Consider the following 19418-nt stretch of genomic DNA (forward strand, 5'->3'; position numbering starts at 1 on the left):
TGATTACAGAATGCTTAGAGTGGAGAGAGGAACGTGCTTTCGCTCCACTCCAGGCTTTATCACATCCCCCCTCGGCAGGGTGAATACGCATCATCTTTCCTTAATTTAAGACCTATTCAAACTAAAAATAAGACATTTATCACACTGTTCGCGAAATGAAAGCCTATTTACGGCCTTAAAATTATGAAAAGTTAATTTAAGACATAAGGACAGACGGGAACCCTGCAATTGACGGATATCCGTCATAGACCCGCTGCAATTAAAGGAAATCCGTCGAAGCGACGGAGAACTTTAATCCCTGTTTATGTTTCGAATGTTTTGATTGATTGATTGAATGATCTGTAAATGACCAAACCGAATAAATGAAATATAGTATTGGTCAGCGCACCTCTGTCCCTCTAGGGGGGTTCGGGGGCATGCTCCCCCGTAAGAAAATTTTGTGCTTTTTAAAGGGTTAGCTCACCCAAAAATGAAAATTCTGTCAGTATTTACTCACCCTCATGTTGTTCCAACCCCGTAAGACCTTCGTTCATCTTCGGAACACAAATTAAGATATTTAAGATATTAAGATCGCTCCTGCATACAGTCCGTAGGCTTCTTGAGGGAATGACACTTGCTGTCCCCGAAAATACATTAAAGACATCGTTAAAATAGTCCAAGTGACTTCAGGGGCTCAATCTTAACTTTATCAAACGACGAGAATATTTTTGTGCACAAAAACAAACAAAAATAACGACTTTATTTCAACTATTCACTTCCTTCTCCATGGGCCTGTAGTCAGTTAACGTAGTGTGATTGCGTAGAGCTACGTCACACGAAGGCTCACTATTGGCCGACGCTGGTCATGTGTGTGATGCGTGTGACGTATAATAACAGAAGCTTACGCTATTAAACTAGTAACCTGACTCGCGCAGAGGGAGAAATAAACGAATAGTTGAAATAAAGTTTTTAATATCTTATCTTCTCCTCCTTCAATACAGCAAGGTTCTAACAGAGACAAACACTTCTAAAAGACATGAATGAATGTGCTGTGATTATATCCCACAACCCCAACCAGCTATCTGGACAGTGATTGGGTCTCCAGATTACTGTTGCTACAGAAATGCTAATTTCTCTTTGGAAACAAACAGACGCCTCCAAATATGTTAAATGGGGTGGCTGTTACTTACATTGGTAAATACTGCTGTTATAATAACACTTAATTTTGACCTTATACACTGCAAAAAACAAAAGAAACAAAAAAAAAACAAATATAAAAGTAAATTTAAGACTTAGTTATAACATAGATTTTGTGATAGATCTTATTATTTACTTCAGATTAGTTTTAATAAAATATATTTATTTTAAATGTCCCAAAGAAATAAACACCATATAACTTTCAGATTATTTTGTCTGCAACATTTTATGTAAGTCATTAAAAGTCCTGTTACAATTCCCGTTTAACAATTAACAATACATTTTTACTCCTGTTAATTTCATATTGGTGTATTTCACCTGGGGTAGTCTTACACCAAAACAAAACAACAGCAAAAATGAATTTAATTAAAAATCTAAGAAAATTATGTACATCGAGCCACATTTACACCTGTTATTAACATGAATTTTCACCAATCTGATCACAAGAAATTAAAAAGACAAATGGCTGTTTACACATAGTCACTTTAAACGTGTATGTCACCATGTGTGATTGGATTTCAACCTACTTGAAAGTGTTAGGTTTCTGTCTGTGTTTTATTCCTTTTTTGTCGGTTCTTATCAGTGTATGGTTTTTCAGCTCATTGTGGTTTTACCAATGTACTTTAAATAAACTGGACTGCTCCATTTAAATACAGCTTTTATTTCATCCTCGTTTGCAATCATCATGGCCGAAAGTAGACAAGATCAAACTCATTCAGATCCTGATTACATCTGTATATCATTGTCCCAATATGATTGTATCTAAAAAAATATATAAGTTAATGCCAAGTGTATAGGACCTTGTTTATTTTTTTGAATCAGTGAATATTTACATACATACACATTCAATCACTAGTTTTTGTTGCTGAGAGGTAGACAGTAAAACAACAATATGGTAATCTCTACAATATCCTCGTTTATGTTTAAAAATATAAATAAGTTAAAAGATAGAAAATCATATCATGGTTTTAGCTTTGTTGTGTTCCTAGATCCATTTACCACATCCATGTTTTAGACATTCCAAATATGTATTATCAAGTATTATCAATTGTATAAGTTTTTGTATTTGAGCTAACATATCTGTTTAATACTAACAGTCTGAGTAAGTAACATTAAGCTCTCAAGTGTCTGCTTACTAAAGCAAGATTTATGACATACTCATCATATTTCATTTATTCCCCACCTGCTAAAACAAGGGCTGTCTTAGAAAATGTTAATGTGTTTAAGTATAAACATTGATATATAAACGTGTAAAAATACATGTGGTGTGATTTGACTGTATTGTAAACAGCTCTGCTAAATTACAGAGCTGAGGGCTATTTCACAAAACCAAGATAGTGGATTAAGCCGGGATTTTCCAGATATCCTGGCTGAATTAAGCCGGGACTCGGTTTCACGAAAGCAGTAGCACATAAGTTACCATGGCGTTTTATTCTGTGCAGCTAGCCTGCTCCAGACCAGGCTAACAGCCAGGCTTAGTCAATCCTCGTGCCTTATCTGTTCAGTCAGCGGTCATGCAGATCAGAATCCAATGTGTTTTGTCAGTTATTCCGTTTTGTCATCTATAAGTTCAGCGCAATTTTATCAGTCTGCATTAAAATACCTCAGATACATATTGGCATTCAGTCAAGCATAGCCTATTATTGTAACATTATGATGGTAGCCTACCATTATTAACTATAATAATAATTATCCATATGGGCATTGTTACTATTCAATTGTGTTTTTGAAGACAGATAGGTCTTTAATAGTCTATTGTATGTGATGATGAGGGAATTAGAGAAATGGCTGATAAAGAAGCAAAAGTTTTGTCAATGAAGTTTTGGCATGCCCATTTTTGGATGACATCTGATGAAGCACTTATATTGAGAAGGCCTTTCAGACGTGAAAGAGTGTTTCGGGACAGGTCCGACCCATTGGCTTTTCCCGACAATTACCTGCAAGAGCGTTAGGGTAGAAGTGGAGGAAAATGCCCCCCTTAAGGAAAATGTGACATTACTGTAAAGCAAAACATAAATGTGACTAGAATTGCCATCCCAGTTTTGAGTGTCTTTGGCAGGAGTTATTTACCAAATATTAAAATTGCTCAACCTTCATAATTAATTTGTTTTTTGACTGAAAATATTTTTGTACAAAGAGGGTGTTTTGCCCCAGCGGTGGGGTAAAACACCCCCCAAGGTGGGGTAAAATGCCCCCTTTCTTACCAACCAGTTTCCTTCATAGATCAACAGCAAAATGAACATAGTTTTTAATCTCTAAAAGTAAAAGACAAGTAATGCAACCTGTAAGACGTAATGAAACGACGTCTCTCATGACATTGAAACAACGTTGATTTTGCTCATCGAATTAACGTTGAACGTCAGACGCGGCATTCTTCAAAGCTAAATGAAAATCGAAAATTGGTTCGCTTTCATAACGTTGAAACAACGCGTTGATTTCAAGTTGATTTTCCGTTAGTTTTGAAAGAATGACGCGTCTGACGTTGGTTCAACGTTAATTCGATGAGCAAAACGATGTCAGATCAACGTTGTTTCGATGTCATATTTCCACGTTGATTCAATGTCAGTTTGCTATCTGGGCTACATTTTGATGTTAAACCCACTACTGTTTTATGTCTGATCTCATGACATTTCACACTTTTTTCATACATATTTTACAATAATTCATACGAGTGCGGTCGTAATATTTAGATTCCTCATAAAATGCATACGAATCGCTGAGTTTTTACCTCAATTACATCAGAAGTAACTGTAAATAAATTACAGATAAATTAAGAGTAATCCCTTACTTTACATTTTCAAGGAAAAGTAATGAAATTACAGTAACTAATTACTTAGTAATTAGTTACACCCAACACTTGAAGTATGGCGCACGCAACTTATCCATTGTAGCATCAATGAATCTGTGATGGACTGTGTGGTCTGTTGAAGAAAGCTGTTGACTCCCACTTATCTGAATTACTTACACCTGGCTTGACATAGCCGCTCCTCCTGAGCCTGGTTTGGCCTTTGTGAAACTGATAAAGCCAGGATGCACTGATCACACTAGGTCAAGCCCAGCTTTATCTCTTATCCTGGATTTCTAAATTCTGCTTTTGTGAAACAGCCCTCTGATTGAAACATATCCCAATGGCTGTGATCGGACGCTTTCTCACTGTGTTTTCAGTCCCTGAGTGGACTGAGCTGCAACCCCCACTACCTGCAGGACATTAGCATCTCTATGGAGAACGGCTTCAAAGGCCAGGCTGTGAAAGTTTACCTTAGACCTAAAAATACACATGCTTAAACAAGTCATCCTATACTTAAAACACTCTGAGGACTCTGCATGTATTTTTTGAGAGATTCAACAAGAGGAACTATTAATATGAGCTTTCGTTTCAGATGTGGTATAAAGGTTTAGTTAAACCAACAAAAATATGAATGCCCATGGTAATCTGCTACATCCCTATAACATCATTTGATTTATAAATGAGCAGATTTTTTATTTATTTATTTTTTTACATTGTGGTAAATTACTTTTTTCTGTCTTTTAAAATATTTTAAATAGTAAATTAATTGGGGTTATACCAATGTATTGGTGAGTAAACAGTGAACTAGATTAAATATGCATGGAACTCCAAATAAACAACACATGGTCCAGTACTTTCTTAAAGGGATAGTTCACTTTGAAATTAATTTTTGATGTGTTTTATCTTACCTCAAGGGCATTCAAGATGTAGGTGTCTTTGTTTCCACAGTATTTTCAATTTTGACATTTTTCAGTCAAACCGTTGTTGTCTATCAGTCATACACTGGAGGCTAAGGGGGTCCACCAAAAAGCATGCACAGAGAAGTCCAAATTAAACATGATTTAATGACTCGTAAATGTAAGTACACATTGATGGCCTAAGACACGAAATGAGCGGTTTGTGTGAGAAAACCAACAGTATTTATATCGTTTTACCTCTTGTAATCACAGTGATCTGAATCTGTTGTTCAATGTCCAACTGAACCGAACTGAATCAGTTCAATGTTACGCCGGAAGTGATCGCTTGTGTGTGACGTCACTCAATATTTACACAGAGATTTCGGAAGTTTTACCTTTTACTAAACATATTTAGATATCCCGAAATCGTCTTCCATTGCGGTTTGGACTTCTCTGTGCTGCTCTTTGGTGGACCCCCTTCACCTCCAGTGTATGACTGATCAACCCGATCTCACGACCAAGTCGTACGAATTCGACGAATGATTAAAAAGTGGCTAATTCGTAACAATTCATACGACCTCACACGTACGAATTAATAAGATTTTGCTAAATCGTACATATTTTACGAATTGGCCAATTCGTATGAATTCGTACGAATGACCCACCCCTGACCCCACCCCTAAACCTAACCATCACGTGGGTTTAGACAAATCGTAGGAATTAGTACGAGTGAGGTCGTACGAATTAGTACGAATTAGACACTTTTTAATCATGCGTCAAATTCGTACGAATTGGTCGTGAGATAGTGTTGGACTGATAGACAAGAACGGTTTGACCAAAAAATGTCAAAATTGAAAATACTGTGGAAACAAAGACACCTACATCTCGGATGCCCTTGAGGTAAGATAAAACATATCAAAAATTAATTTCAAAGTGAACTATTCCTTTAATGTCGGTAATTTAATGCATTCAGTAATCTGAAGTAACCAATGCTATTATAATACATTAATTAAGTGTATTTATCTTATTCATATGAGCTCATAAAAACACAACCGTTTATAAGTTTATAGTAACTCTTAAAAAACACAACCTCATTGAAAATGGGTAGCACTTTATAAGTTTCCATTTATTAATATTGTTTTTTAACCAAATTAATGAAAATGAACCAACCACTTATTTTTTTACTAACATTAAGTTTTACTAACTTTTTTTTTGTTGTTTAAATAATTTGTTGGTTAGTTAGTAAAGTGAGTAAGGGATGTAGGCTACATCCAGCCGTCTATTATCGAAAAATAAACACTGAGAAGGGTGAATGACCCAGATGTGAAGTAGCCATATAGTAGCAGCTATTCACTAGTGTGAATTGAGTTGTTTTAGTTACAAAAAACAGCAATATCCTTTCATTGACATAGTGCTTAAAACTATTCTTTTGGAATGTGTGGTTAACGATTTACATTCAAGCTAGGTAAATTTGCCTTTACATATGATAATCACAGGTGATTGCAGTTTAGTAACTTCCTGCATGTTTTTATCTCGCTAGACCAGGTGTTAATAGACTACATTAAATGCTTCAATTCACTAGCAGATATACTAGCAGTGAAACAATCAGAGGCAGAATTAAGACAGAAAATCATATTGTTGTTGTAAATAAGCTATTCATCTAAGCGGATTCATTCATCAACTATTTGTAAATAACCTGTTCAGTTGTAACAAGTGTATCGACTGTTTTTGCTTCGGCACTTATTATATTGTCTGCTCTACTCTTCGCAAAAGCTGGAAAAACATTTTGGCCACAACTTAGGGACGTGAAAAGGGCTGTCACTCATTTACTTCACCTTACTTTATAGTTAATTCAACGTTTACATACTGGTGGTTGATGTAAAACGTTAAAAAAGTTAAAGTAAATAGGATTTTTAAAAGTAAAATACTTTTGTTTAGGTTCATTATGTAAAAAACAGGAATTTTACTTTTTAAATGGTTAGTTCTGTGGATATCTTAATAATATGGTATCTGTTTCTCTATGGCATTTTATTTAAAAATCTTTAATCCCAATCAGAGCATTTGAGCAAAGATTGCATTGCGCTCGACCCAATCCAAGCAAACGTTCCACTTGTGTGCCGCTCACACTCACATCTGATCAAATCCCGCTCCTACAGGTTGTTTCTCTGTGCTAGATATATCGTTCTCTTTGTCATAAACTTCTTGATCAAATGTCTTAATTGCAGTTGGCTTATGGATAACAGTTAAGATATTTGTGGATTTAACATCCTTAGCTCTTTAACCTAAAAAATGTATTAATCTTTGTGAGGAGCGCATGTAAGCAACCGGTAATTATGAATATTTTTTAACTGGAAGTTATTACAAGCACTCACTTACGGTTTCTTATTTTGGGACAAAAAAACAACAACACAAAAATAACATAAACATGCACTTCCATTCATCATCTGAGCCACACCAAATAAAAACAAACATACATTAAAAAATACACTGTGGATATTTTGAAAACATCTTAAAAAATTGAATTAGGGACTGACTGGACATGTAAGGGGTGCAATTGTTAGAAATTATTTTTGACAGAATCAAAATGGTTTCAGTAATGGTTTTAGCTTTGTTGTGTTCCTAGATCCATTTACCACATCCATGTTTTAGACATTCCAAATATGTATTATCAAGTATTATCAATTGTATAAGTTTTTGTATTTGAGCTAACATATCTGTTTAATACTAACAGTCTGAGTAAGTAACATTAAGCTCTCAAGTGTCTGCTTACTAAAGCAAGATTTATGACATACTCATCATATTTCATTTATTCCCCACCTGCTAAAACAAGGGCTGTCTTAGAAAATGTTAATGTGTTTAAGTATAAACATTGATATATAAACGTGTAAAAATACATGTGGTGTGATTTGACTGTATTGTAAACAGCTCTGCTAAATTACAGAGCTGATTGAAACATATCCCAATGGCTGTGATCGGACGCTTTCTCACTGTGTTTTCAGTCCCTGAGTGGACTGAGCTGCAACCCCCACTACCTGCAGGACATTAGCATCTCTATGGAGAACGGCTTCAAAGGCCAGGCTGTGAAAGTTTACCTTAGACCTAAAAATACACATGCTTAAACAAGTCATCCTATACTTAAAACACTCTGAGGACTCTGCATGTATTTTTTGAGAGATTCAACAAGAGGAACTATTAATATGAGCTTTCGTTTCAGATGTGGTATAAAGGTTTAGTTAAACCAACAAAAATATGAATGCCCATGGTAATCTGCTACATCCCTATAACATCATTTGATTTATAAATGAGCAGATTTTTTATTTATTTATTTTTTTACATTGTGGTAAATTACTTTTTTCTGTCTTTTAAAATATTTTAAATAGTAAATTAATTGTATATCGCCTACTTTCTTTAAATGCTGCACCATCCCATAGTTTGATATTATTTTTGAACTTTTCCTTTATTAACTTTATCATGTTTTATCTGCCATTGATATAGGTTTGTGTTCTGTGCTCTATTTAAAATGCATGCAAAATAATACTAATTATGAAAAGTACTTTTTCCTGATCCAGTTGATGTTTACAACTGGATTTAAAACTAATTTACCAACAGATTCTACCCTTATGTTAATCTAGCTATTTGATTTCAATCACAAAACATTTGCATAACAGAACCAATAGTAATGTTGGCTAACTGTGGTTTATCCGATGGCCCAATCACTGCTCCGATAGCAGAACGTATATCTCTCTATTCCAGGTTCCTAATTCACACTTCATGTTTGGCATTTGGAAGAGCACAACTTTAGAAGACTTCAACGAGATTGTTTCCTACATTGGAGAGTTATCTTTCTATTATAGTTTAAAGATTTATCTACCTACAAGATCCCAAGATCCTAAGCGCACTGAGCCATTTCTCATCTCACTTTTTTTCTTTCCGAAGTAAAAGGTAAGTTGTACATTCTAACTTCATTTTATGATGATTTTTAAATGCTAACATTATACAATGTTTTTGCATCCTCTTACAATGTAAATGTGCATGCAGATTGGTATTATTGATATTCAGTTTCTTTTTAAAATGATTTTATAAAAATACTTGATATAAAAAGTATAGTAAAAATGTAGTAAATTATCAGCCACATTGTCATCTTTTCAATAAGTTATTGTCTACACAATTCTAAGGAGTTTTTTTTTAGAGTATTTTCTATTTTTTTTTTTTTTTACTTAGCATATGCACTATATCCTGCATAAAATGTTCTTATATTTCACAGGAAAATGAGACCCAAAAGAGTTTCTCCTGAAAAGGAAGCCTTGTACTTCATTGCTTCGGGGAAAGATAAAGACACATTCGAGAAAAAATTAATGTGTGAAGAGAAAGGTAAGTTACGGCATTCAATTCTGCCATCAGTATGACTTTGCAAAACTTAATTAAAAGCTAAGTTTGGTCTCTAAATAATGTCGAATGGTTGGGTTTAAAATGTGTAGCTAAAAACAACAGGCTGTTAAAAAAAAACACAAGAGAAACAAAAAAACATGATTGAATCAGTTAAAGGTGGATTTATATCTGTTTTCCTGCCTGTATTTATGCTAGCTGCTGATGTCCAAATTAAACTCCATTGTGTAGATGTGCGAGTGATCTTGATATTATTTGTATGTAACTGCCAGTTAGACTCCGGGGGCCTGTTTAACAATGGAAATTATCAATATTCAGTGTCATGATACATATGAGTTTTGTAGTTTTGCACTTTTAGATGTAGATATCGTATTTGTTTTCCAAGCAGGGCTACCATTTAAAACAGTTTAGACAACCTTAACAACTTTATGAATCTTTTCTCATACTTAATTTACACTTATTTATACCCAATTTATTAGGTTTTGGAGTAATCGCCACAAAACATATTGAGCCAGGAGAATTCCTACTGGAGTATGTTGGAAGACACATGGCTGGATCTGAAGGAGAGACCCTGCTCAAAGACTACTCAGCTGAAGATGCAGTTTTTTTATATTTCTACTCCTTTTAGGGACAATCTTACTGGTAAGATTAAATTAATGAATGTTCTAATGAAGTATAATTACATCATATTATGGTATGTTTATATACAGTGTTTTTAAAATATTTCACCATACAGTGTTGATGGCAGTAAAGCTACAGAAAATCTCGGACGATACATAAATGATGACCACATCAAGCCAAACAGCAAAATTAAAATAGTAAGTCTGTATTTAATGTTTTCGTATTGTTTGTCTTATTCTTTGTTTTAATTACTCCTTTTATAGAGCCTCATCTTGATTGTAGCATTATTTGACATTACAAACTAGACAGTTGTGGGTCTTTCAAATGTTGTTGTTTTTGTTTTCAAATGTGTGTTTGTGTACTTTTGTGACCAACAGATAATGGATGAAAAGAAAATGCCACATTTGTGTGTATTTGCGTTAACAAAAATCAAGCCAATCATACCAAAGAAAAAATCATACCAAAGCCTATGGACTAGTATGCAGGAGTGATCCAGCTCTCAGATTTCATAAAAAATATCTTAATTTGTGTTCGGAAGATGAATTAATGTCTTACGGGGTTGAACAACATGAGGGTGAGTAAATACTGACAGAATTTTCATTTTTGGGTGAACTAACCCTTTAAATGCTTTGCTTAAGTTGATGAAGACCTCCACTGTGTATTGCTTTATCCTCAGTTGCAGATGTAATTTTTCCTATGAGTTCAATTAATGCCAAAGCAGTTAATCTTTTTTATCTCTAAAGCCATATTGTTTTTCATTAAATAATTTGTGTTTTTCTAAAAAAAAAAATTATTTTTTGAGCAAACAACTTTTCAAGGATTTTAGAAAACCGAGAGAGCAATGACACTGGTCTGTAGTTGTTAAAGTGTAGTTATACATTTCTCCCAGCCCTGCAAATCTGGTCCTCTAGTTATAAAGGAGCCCAAAACCCTTTAAAATCAGCAACAGACCAGTCTGACCAGTTAGACAGTCTATCTCAAACCAATAGACTATCTAGTTTAAGCCCCCCCCCCCCCCTTTCTAATAGATTGATCAGATAGCGCCCCTTTAATCTTTTCTATTTTACCTGTTCATAATCATTTTTGCATGAATTGAAACGCATGATTGTTCATGATTTTCATGCATGATTTAAATTGTATTATATTACATTATTATTATTCATGTATTTAATTTTATTCATGTATTTAAATGTATATATGTAAATGTAATGTGTTTGAAAATACACAATAAACCTTGAGCAGTTAAAGCTTCAATTGTTCTTTTTTCTATTTCCTATAGTGCTACTGTGCAACCTGTAGAATATGTAGAAAATCCATAGAAATATTATTTTAACTGTTAAATAATACTCTATTTCTACGGATTTTCTACATATTCTACAGGTTACACAGTAGCACCAAATAAATACAATAACATTTCATAACTGTATAATACTATACAGTATTATTAAAAATTAACAGTGTAATACTGTACTTTAATATGGTAAGAAATTACAGTAAAATAATGTTATTTGATTTTACAGTATGCTTAACAGTACTGTAGTTAGTGTTAAAGTAATTTTATTGTTGAATGAAATACAGCAAGTACTGGATAATTGTTGCCAGTAAGTTACTGTTAATTTGACAAGACATTTTTTTACAGTGTATTTTATACAGAATATAAAAAAAGGATAAAACATAATGGACAGATGTGTTGGGAAATGGCAGTTGTATTAACAATATGGCATTAAAATATATTTTGAGCCACCAATCCTACTCCTACCCCTAAACCTACCCCTAACAATTCGTTAAAACTACGTAAACTAACGTTACAATTATGAAGAAAAACGTGACTAACAGAAAAGTATAATCACAATAATATATTTATTGCGAAAATGTCAAAACCGCTACCAAAAGCCGTTCACATGAAGATGCTTTGCAGTCGCAGTCCTCTCTGGCAACATTGTAATAGTTTTGTATGAAGTACAGAGCAGAATTTAAATTAATAATCAATGAAAATGTTCATCCGGCTTCAGTTCGCAGCTTCGCACTATTTCAAAAGAACTAAACCAACCGTCACAGTCCTTCATGTCTCAATCTGTGATGAGGCAGGGAAGAGCTAATGACCATTTGATGTCTCTGCCGTAAAACACGACGTATCGCTTCTCAAGGGCGCGATTTTTGAATTTGAATTCATCACCAGCGCGGGATTTGACGTGTACGGTTGCTGCTGAGAATGGAGGCGAAGATCACGACTGGATAAAAGGTTGAATTAGGATTTTTTTCTTGTAAACAACGTAGGCTATGGATTCTAAAGATTTGGATTACATCAAACTAATAAAATTGATGTCTTTTGTGAATTTATGTTTTGTTTTATAGGAGAAAACACTTTCTGTGCCTCACGGCAAATAAACTATATTACAAAATGGTTAAACGAGTAAAGTTAAAGAATGTATTTTTAAGGTTTTATAGTGTATTGTTTAACACCATGCAGGCGAAACGAGCAAAATGTTAATATTTATGAGTATTATATCAATAAATGAGACTGAAAACGTAATGAATAAGACAGTTGAATGCAATAGAGTCAAAACATAATGCTACGATTTTAATATGCATAAATTGTGATATGTACAAATGTGTACATCGGTGGATTTGTTCAAATGTAAATAAATTACGTTTTTGTGCTGTCAATAACGTAAATATTTTACATTTTAGTTCTGTAAATACGTCAGTATTATACGTTTCTGCGCATATAAAACGTAATTATATGTACGTATGATAGAACTACACTTTACGTACAAATGCATACGTATTCTCATGAGATCACATTGGATTTTAGTCGACTAAAATATAATGGGTTTAGTTAAATTGTAATGCGTTAATTTAGAATTTAGAATAGAATAAAATGTACAAACCCATACACTCCCGAAGAAAACATCTATTAACCTATTAATATAAATGATTTAAAAGTCTGAACATGCAATACAGATACGGATTTAACTACTGTGATTTAAAAAATATCTTAAAATTAAATAAAAACCACTTTTCCTAAAGTACAACACAGCCTTTTCAATGGATGATATACAGTATGCATTCTTTATAACCATGCATACATCCTTCTTTATTCTTTCAAGCAGAAATATTCTTTGTGTAAATTAAATATAATTAATCCTTATTATACTAAAGCTATTAACAAACTGTGATTGCTTTTCTCTTTTTCTTTGGTTGCTTGATCAATATTAAGGACACAGACCACATTATGTTTGTTGCCACTTTCACTTTAAGACGTCGGATTATTTCCAATGACATGCGGATCCAATTGCACTGATGCACATCCGATACACTCACAACTGTTTAAGACATAACCGACATAATTTACATGAATACTGTCCAAAGCGGACATTTAAAGCACTCAATAACCTTGCCCCTTCATATTTATTGGACCTTCTTAATATCTATATTCGATCTCGGACTTTAAGATCGTCTTCCTCGCTCACTCTTGTTCTCCCTAGAACCCGCACTACTTCTATGGGGTCCCGGGCTTTTAGTTTTGCTGCTCCTTATTTATGGAACCTGCTGCCACAGGATGTGCGAAACAGTGAAAGTATTCATGTTTTTAAATCTTGCCTTAAGACCCATCTTTTCCGGCAGGCTTTTATGTTTTATGTGATTTTTATATATATATATATATATGTGTGTGTGTGTTAGGGCTGGGCAAAAAAAATAGATTTTTCGATTAATCGTTTTTTAAAATGTGGCCGATTCAAAATCGATTCTCAACGGCCTCGAATCGATTTTTTCCATATAAAGGAAAAAAGGGCTCGCGGACGCGGTGCGGCGTCTTCTCGTCTCACTGCACTAGGCAAGCACTAAGCTAGGGTTGAAACGATTCCTCGAGTTACTCGAGTTACTCGATTACAAAAATTCCTTGAGGCAAAAAATCTGCCTCGAAGCCTCGTTAAATGACGCAGTTCCTATGGCGCACGCAGGGATCTGATTGTTTCACACGGACCGTTATTCAGGAAGCACACCACAGCGCATGATACATATGACTTCATAAATTGCAGAGAATGTCTAAAGTTTGGGATCATTATATGTTTATAAAGGGAGAGAACAAGATGCAATGTGTCTGCAAAGTATACCTGGCAGGGCTGCCAACTCTCACGCATTCAGCGTGAGACTCGCGCAATTCGATTTTTCACGCTGCGTGTATATCCCTTCGGTCAAATGCCTGAAAGATGAGTTCGTCTATAGATCTACCTGTTGAGCCACTCGTGATCGACTAGTTTTACCGCCGCATATTAATTCGCAAGTTAAAATATCCTGTAATCTAGTGCGAGCACGCATGCGAGATGTTGAGCTCCTAACCGCGGCTCGCGCACGACGGCAGAGAGGTAAGCGAGCGCGTGCACCCATGTCTCTCTCACGCGCCAGTCAGACCAATTGCGGCAATTCATCATATGCTTAAACTTTTATGTAGCCACGCAACAAAAATTTCAGCATACATTCACCGGGACGTGATGGAGGAACAAATATTGTGAGACACACACACACACACACTCTGATGTTTGTCTTGAGATTACAGTTGAAAAAGTCTGATTCTTATTTATAATTGTTTTATTTCCATTTATTTATTTTTTATAAATTGTACACATTTGTGTACCTGTTTGGGTTGATATTTTATATTAATATATTTTTGTTTCCAGGTGGGTAATTTGCAGAAGGTGCAATCCTTTTTTTGTAATGTTGTATTAAGAAGACAAAACTAAGGCCAAATGGGCTTTACTATTTAAGTTTGTATTCAAAGTTTTACATGTTATGGGCTACATGTAACAGGTTTTACAGTAAATTGTTTAACTGTATTGTTATATAATTGTTGGCACTGGCACTTATAAACACGGGTAAAAATTGCAATAATTAGTTGTGGAGCCAAATGTTGCAGTTGGAATAAATACCTCTATTTTCTTTTAAATAAATAAAAGCCAAACACCTTATCATTTTCGTAATACATTATTTGTTTTGGTTGCTTAAAAACACACATAAACAAATTATCCGATTACTCGATTAATCGATCAATTAAGTGCTAGATTAATCGATTACAAAAAGAATTGATAGCTGCAGCCCTACACTAAGCGCTGCAGCTGTCGATACACACTTGCGTTTAGGAGTCGGGACACGACGAAATATTCACTTGCACAATCGGGCCAGCATTGCATCGTAACCTATGATGGTAACTAACGTTTATAATTTTCACGTCTTTTTAAGTTTTAGTTTAAACATTCAAGCAATATTAAACCATCCCGTGCTCGCGCACTCTCAGAGATGTCTTTCACTGCGTGCACATACAGTAAAGCCAATCCGCCTCAAACAGCTCGCCTGAAACAAACGTTTTATCCCTGGATTATATCGCTTTAACAGTTAAAAACACGCAACATTATGTCAAAACTCTGGTATTGGTGAGTAACCTCGTAAAGACAGTCTAATGTCTTAAATAAGCATTAAACGCGTGTGACAGACAGACAGTACAAATGAGACAGGGATCCGTTCTTAAAGTGAACGCAGCCATATGTGTCTGTCATTAATTCTGTTGAATTAAAACAACAGAATATAGCATTAATTCTAAGCAATCAGAATTAATAGCCTTTGTATTTAATTCAGTCTGGACTAAAAAGACTATCCAGTGTTATTTTACATTGGATTACTTTATTCATTTTCTGTAGTATTTCTGACATACCAAAAAAACTCTTTATTCTATTCTATTTATTTGCTACTTTTTTTCAGTTTAATTCGAAGATTGAAATCAAGCTTCCATGTGTTACTTAAACTCTTAACAAAAACAAAAAACAACAAAAAAAAAACATTTAGGTAAGATCAACGTTAAAAAAAATGTCTAAATATTTATATTTTTATTTATCTATATCTATCTCAAACATAAAATAACATGATCCTGTTTGATCAAGCTGTGTGACTGTTCTGACTTTTTTTGCATATTGCATCAAAATCCTGTCTATTCTTTGTATGCATTTAGTGTATCTAGAATAAAAAGAGTTTTATATACAGGTTTGTGGCTCTTAAAAAACTTTTGCTGGTAATTTACTCACCCCCATGTCATCCAAGATGTTCATGTTTTTCTTTCCTCAGTCGAAAAGAAATTAAGGTTTTTGATGAAAACATTCCAGGATTTTTCTCCATATAATGGACTTACATGGGAACCAGACGGTTCAAGGTCCAAAAGACGGTTAATAACAGTTTCAGATGCAGCTTCAAATGTCTTTAAACGACACCAGACGATGAATAAGGGTCTTATCATGCAAAACGATCGGTTATTTCAAAACTTATTCCAAAAATGTAACTTTTCTAAGGACAAATGCTAGCCTTGCTCTATTCTGTCAGGCGCGTTTGTAACGTCACGTATTACGTAATTACGTTCAAAAGGTCACGGGCGACGTAGCCGAAAGTACAGAATCAAAATCGTCCGACATCGTTGTTTTACCTTTTAATTACTTTTTTGTAAACAGCGTTTGAGTTAGTTTGCACGTTCAACCTATGCGTTCAACTTGTAAACACTGACTCTGTACTTACGGCTACGTCGCCCGTGACCTTTTGAACGTAATCCTGCTGCCGCCACAGAGTGCCATTTAGTTTTATATAAAGTTTAAATTATTTTATTGTCTCAAATCGTTGATAATGTATACTGACTTTGCCCTATGCTGCAATAAATTTAGTTTTGCATTCATTTACATAAATCAGCTGCTTGAATGACAATTGCTGATGTAATTGGGTTTTCATGTGAGATTCTCAATTCATTCAGTTAACTGATGCTCTGAGGTAGTTTTCAGACTGCAGACTCAGCAACGATTGTATTTAATTGTACAGTACAATTATAACATAGAACAAACATCTTCATTTCATGTCATTAAACATAACAATATTGCTGCCCATACACTGATGAGAAAGTGTGAGTCCGGTGTGCGATACTTGGAGTTGTCCTAGACGTGGCGCAGCGCTGCGCTTCTCATTCGGTGTGCGACCCCCTTTACGGATGTGTATTTCACTGCCACTTCAATTCACTGTTCACACACACACACAAAGTCCCCACTTGGTTGGATAGATATCATTCAGAAAGTTCCCTCTTGGCTAGTGTGCAGCGACACTTCTGTGTTAATACATGTATATGTTAGTAATATAGACGTGTGTGTGCAATGGCACATAACTATGGCAAGTAAATTGTTAGGGACTGCATAACAAAGCATAGAAAGTATATGAAGAGAGAGCGTTAAATAAGAAAAATAGTATATATATATACATAATGTATATAATAGATGTATAATTTAACTGTAATGAAGACATATTTCACTGCCAGTTCACACACACAAAGTCCCCAAAACAGAAATATTGTGAAATATTATTACAATTTAAAACAGTGTTTTTCTATGTGAATATATATATATATATATATATATATATATATATATATATATATATATATATATATATATATATATATATAATGTATATAATAGATATATAATGTAAGCGTAATTAAGAAAGATTTCACTGCCAGTTCACACACACACACACACACAAAGTCCCCACTTGGTTGGATAGATATCATTCAGAATGTCCCCTCTTCGCCAGTGTACAGCGACACTGCTGTTAGTAGTATAGAAATATATAGTTTTAGATCGGTAAGATTGTTTATGTTTTTTAAGAAGTCTCTTCTGCTCACCAAGGCTGCAATTATTTGATAAAAAAACCAGTAATATTGTGAAATATTATTACAATTTAAAACAGCGTTTTTCTATGTGAATATATTATATATATATATATATATATATATATATATATATATATGAAGAGTTCAGATGCAAAAGCCTCTAAGTGCCATTTGAAATTTTCTTCTAGAATGATCTTTTTTTTCAAGCTTGTATATTTAAATTCAGTACTTTCACTTAAATAACAATGAGGATTACCTATTAATTGTAATTTAAGTGAAATTACTGAACTTGAATATATAAGCTTGATAAAAAATGATCATTTTTGAAGAATATTTCCAACGGCACTTAGAGGCTTTTGCATCTGAACTCTTCATATATATATATATATATATATATATATATATATATATATATATAATGTATATAATAGATATATAATGTAAGCGTAATTAAGAAAGATTTCACTGCCAGTTCACACACACACACAAAGTCCCCACTTGGTTGGATAGATATCATTCAGAATGTCCCCTCTTTGCCAGTGTACAGCGACACTGCTGTTAGTAGTATAGAAATATATAGTTTTAGATCGGTAAGATTGTTTATGTTTTTTAAGAAGTCTCTTCTGCTCACCAAGGCTGCAATTATTTTTTTTTTAAAAACACAGTAATATTGTGAAATATTATTACAATTTAAAACAGCGTTTTTCTATGTGAATATATTATACACAGTATATATATAAATATATATATAAATATATATATATATATATATATATATATATATATATATATATATATATATATATATATAATAGATATATAATGTAAGCGTAATTAAGAAAGATTTCACTGCCAGTTCACACACACACACAAAGTCCCCACTTGGTTGGATAGATATCATTCAGAATGTCCCCTCTTTGCCAGTGTACAGCGACACTGCTGTTAGTAGTATAGAAATATATAGTTTTAGATCGGTAAGATTGTTTATGTTTTTAAAAGAAGTCTCTTCTGCTCACCAAGGCTGCAATTATTTGATAAAAAAAAAACAGAAATATTGTGAAATATTATTACAATTTAAAACAGTGTTTTTCTATGTGAATATATATATATATATATATATATATAATGTATATAATAGATATATAATGTAAGCGTAATTAAGAAAGATTTCACTGCCAGTTCACACACACACACAAAGTCCCCACTTGGTTGGATAGATATCGTTCAGAATGTCCCCTCTTCGCCAGTGTACAGCGACACTGCTGTTAGTAGTATAGAAATATATAGTTTTAGATCGGTAAGATTGTTTATGTTTTTTAAGAAGTCTCTTCTGCTCACCAAGGCTGCAATTATTTGATAAAAAAACCAGTAATATTGTGAAATATTATTACAATTTAAAACAGCGTTTTTCTATGTGAATATATATATATATATATATATATATATATATGAAGAGTTCAGATGCAAAAGCCTCTAAGTGCCATTTGAAATTTTCTTCTAGAATGATCATTTTTTTCAAGCTTGTATATTTAAATTCAGTACTTTCACTTAAATAACAATGAGGATTACCTATTAATTGTAATTTAAGTGAAATTACTGAACTTGAATATATAAGCTTGATAAAAAATGATCATTTTTGAAGAATATTTCCAACGGCACTTAGAGGCTTTTGCATCTGAACTCTTCATATATATATATATATATATATATATAATGTATATAATAGATATATAATGTAAGCGTAATTAAGAAAGATTTCACTGCCAGTTCACACACACACACAAAGTCCCCACTTGGTTGGATAGATATCATTCAGAATGTCCCCTCTTTGCCAGTGTACAGCGACACTGCTGTTAGT

General features: G+C 33.7%; 1 protein-coding gene and 2 long non-coding RNA genes across 3 annotated transcripts in view; all 3 read left to right on the plus strand.

Moving 5' to 3' along the window:
• hrasa (HRas proto-oncogene, GTPase a) overlaps positions 1–19418 on the plus strand; it is a 60566-nt gene that overhangs the window by 22834 nt on the left and 18314 nt on the right. The window lies entirely within an intron of this gene.
• On the plus strand, positions 5776–9864 carry LOC148965033 (uncharacterized). Its single transcript, XR_016150692.1, has 3 exons — positions 5776–8802; positions 9125–9231; positions 9726–9864. It is a non-coding gene; the product is annotated as an uncharacterized LOC148965033 (long non-coding RNA).
• Positions 9873–11957, plus strand: LOC148965034 (uncharacterized). The gene is made up of 3 exons (XR_016150693.1): positions 9873–9888; positions 9983–10064; positions 10245–11957. It is a non-coding gene; the product is annotated as an uncharacterized LOC148965034 (long non-coding RNA).

The sequence above is a fragment of the Pimephales promelas genome, chromosome 25 (genome assembly GCF_988280905.1).
Source record: "Pimephales promelas chromosome 25, fPimPro1.hap1.1, whole genome shotgun sequence".
Lineage (NCBI taxonomy): Eukaryota > Metazoa > Chordata > Actinopteri > Cypriniformes > Leuciscidae > Pimephales > Pimephales promelas.